The following is a 3,105-nucleotide window of genomic DNA, read 5'->3' as shown; positions in this document are numbered from 1 at the left end:
TGGTGGTGAGTCTAGATTGGCTCGGCCTGTGGCGTCGTCGAGGTTGGAAACGGGGTTTGATTATATTTTGAAAGGTGTCCTGGATCTTTTTCTTTATCAAGGCTCGTCGGAGGAGCGTAGGCTAAAGGAAGAGCTTCTGCAAGCGCAACGGGACTTGGCGGCAGAGAAAGAGAAAAGCAAGGTCATCGCGGGAGATATCGCCAAGCTTAATGGTGCCTTTCTTGATGTGAAGGTGAAATTCAAGCGTGCGGTGGACAAAAGTATCGTCGGCACCACTACCATCGCCAACCTCAATGTCGAGTTAACGGTCCTAAAGAAAGAGAAGGCTGAGAGGGAGGATACCATCGCCCAGTTGCAGCAGGCGCTTACCTCCAAAGAGAAAGAGTTGGCGGACTTTCAGTCTGCCAGGAAGGAAGAGATGGCGAAGCTGGCGGAGGATGAGAAGGAGATGGTGCGCTTAGAGGTGGTTGATGCTTTTAAGAAGTCGGCAGAGTTCAAGACACTTCTGATAGATGCCGATAAACAAGGTGTTGCCGCCAACTTTAAGGAGCTCAAAGATAGCGGCTATTTGAATTTTGACAAGATAATAGCTAATCGAGCCCCATCACAACCCACGCCTGGCGAGGATGTTGAGAGATCTGAAGATGACGGTTCCGCAGAAAGCGGTTCTTCTGATGGTAGCGGAGAGAGTGGTTCTTCTGGGGAAGATGTGAGGTATGATGGTAATCCTGAGACACCGACGCCGACAAGCAAAGGGGAGAAGAAAAAAATGGGTACTCGTCAGCCTTCGAAAAACATCGTCGTGATGATCATATTTCGGGGTCCTCCCTCCATGCTAGACAAGACTAGGATAGGTCGATATTATTATTATTATTATTATTTTGTCGTTGTTCCTTTTTGCATTGTGGTGGTTTACACATGTTTTTGTAATCAGAATGGTACTTTTGTTTGGGGAGTCCCAATTTCTTAAATGTGACGCTTGTTTTATTTTCCTGTGTTGTGATGGATGTTTGTTCGCTAATTCCCTTGGGATTGTGGCGGAACTATTTTTGCACATCAATGAAACATGAAAGGGATTAAGATTGGCCCGATAAATGCACATATATCGCCTTTGTCCTGAGGAGCAAAGGTATTGGCCTGGCCAGACTTGATATATTTGATTTTTTTTTTTTTTTTGTGCACGTGTGGGACAATGGTTTGAATAATTTCTCATTTCATTGACGACTGGGCGGACCCAGCTTCTTACAAAAATATGTACACGTAGGGTAGCTTTTCTTAGCTAAACTTTGCAAAAATTAGCTAAGTGAAGATGCTCGTGGGCATGTTGCGGCGTTACTTATAGTAGTAGCGGAGATGTTGAGTGTTCCACAGGTGAGTGGATGTGACGCCTTCCTTGCTTTTCAAGTAAAATGTGCCGGGGCTCACCACTTCTATGATTTGATAAGGTCCCTCCCAAGTTGGGCGAAGTGCTTTTGGCGGTGGTATGACTTCTTTCATGACCCAGTCGCCAAGTTGTAGGTTTCTGGCCTTCACACGATTGTTGCAAAAATGTGATACTCGCTGTTTGTTTTGCAAGTTGTGCAGGTGGGCTTTGTCTCATTTTTCCTCCAATAGGTCCTTGTCAAGGTTGACGCCGGCAACGTTTGTTGTGGCGTCATGTCCGTCAATCCTAGCTGTTGGTTGGGTTACCTCAATGGGGAGGACTGCTTCTGTGCCAAACATCATGCAGAATGGAGTTTCGCCGTTGGCAGATGTTGGCGTTGTCCGGATGGCCCAAAGAACTTCCGGGAGTTTTTCAACCCATAAGCCTTTCTTGTCTTCCAATTTCTTTTTTAGCAGCTTCTTGATGATTTTTTTGGCGGATTCAACCTGGCCATTGGTCTGGGGGTGTGCCACCGAAGCGAAACGCATCTTGGTGCCTAGCTTAGCGGTGAAGCTGATGAGTTCTTCGTTGTTGAATTGCGTTCCGTTATCGGTGATGATTGTGTCGGTCACTCTATAACGACAGTAGATATTTTTCCACAAGAAATGCTGGACCTTAGCGGTTGTGATGACCGTTAATGGTTCAGCCTCGATCCATTTGCTGTTGTAATCGATGGCTACGATTATGTATTTGAACTAACCTTTGGCGGTTGGGAGTTTTCCGACAATGTCCAGCCCCCACATGGAGTGAATCCAGGGTCCAATAATGATGGATAACGGTTCTGCTGGTGCATGTGGAAGATCTGCGTACTGCTGACATTTGTGACATGATCTTGATGTTTCTTTGGCGTCATCTCCCAATGTCGGTCAAAAATATCCTTGGCGCATGGTGCAGTTGGCTAATGATCTAGCTCCTGAGTGATTGCCGCACTCTCCAACGTGTATTTTTGCTAGGACTTGTTTTCCCTCATTTGGCATTAAGCATTTTAAGTTGGGATGTGTGAACCCTTGGCGGTAGAGCTTACCACTTTGAATGTTGCAACGTATTGCCCTTCATACCAGTCGTCTTGCTTCGACTTTGTCGGATGGCAGTGTGCCGTCACGTTTGTAATGGAGTATCTCATCTATCCAATTTGGGCTTACTTCGATGGTCTAAATCTCCGCCAGAGTTTTAGTGATGCTGGGCTTATCAAGGGTCTCCACCCTAGTGTCAGTGGGACTCTGATGTGGTTGAGCTGTTGCCAGGCGTGCCAGGGAGTCGGCTTTTGCGTTCTTGTCGCGGGGTATTTGCGTGATGTTGAAGAAACTAAACTTGCCGAGCAGGGTCTTGGCGTATCCCAGGTATGCCGCTAGTTGTTTGTCTTTGACCTGAAAAATGTCGTTGACTTGATTTACCACCAGCTATGAGTCACTGAAGATGTTGACACTTTTTGCTCCACAATAGATGGCCAACAATAACCCCGCGATAAGTGCCTCATACTTCGCCATATTGTTGGAGGCCTTGAAGTCAAACTTTAGGGTGTACTCTACGTTAAGTCCTCCTGGCCCTGTGAGGATTATACCTGCGCCGCAAGCCTTGGAGCACGCGGAACCGTCTACATAGAGATCCCACTGCGATTGTGTCTTTGCCTGAGTGGCTTCAGGGTGGTTCCGTTAGCTCTGCTATGAAATCAGCAATAACCT

Source organism: Rosa rugosa, chromosome 6 (assembly GCF_958449725.1).
Source record: "Rosa rugosa chromosome 6, drRosRugo1.1, whole genome shotgun sequence".
Taxonomy (NCBI): Eukaryota; Viridiplantae; Streptophyta; class Magnoliopsida; order Rosales; family Rosaceae; genus Rosa; species Rosa rugosa.
This window is presented reverse-complemented; position numbering follows the sequence as displayed.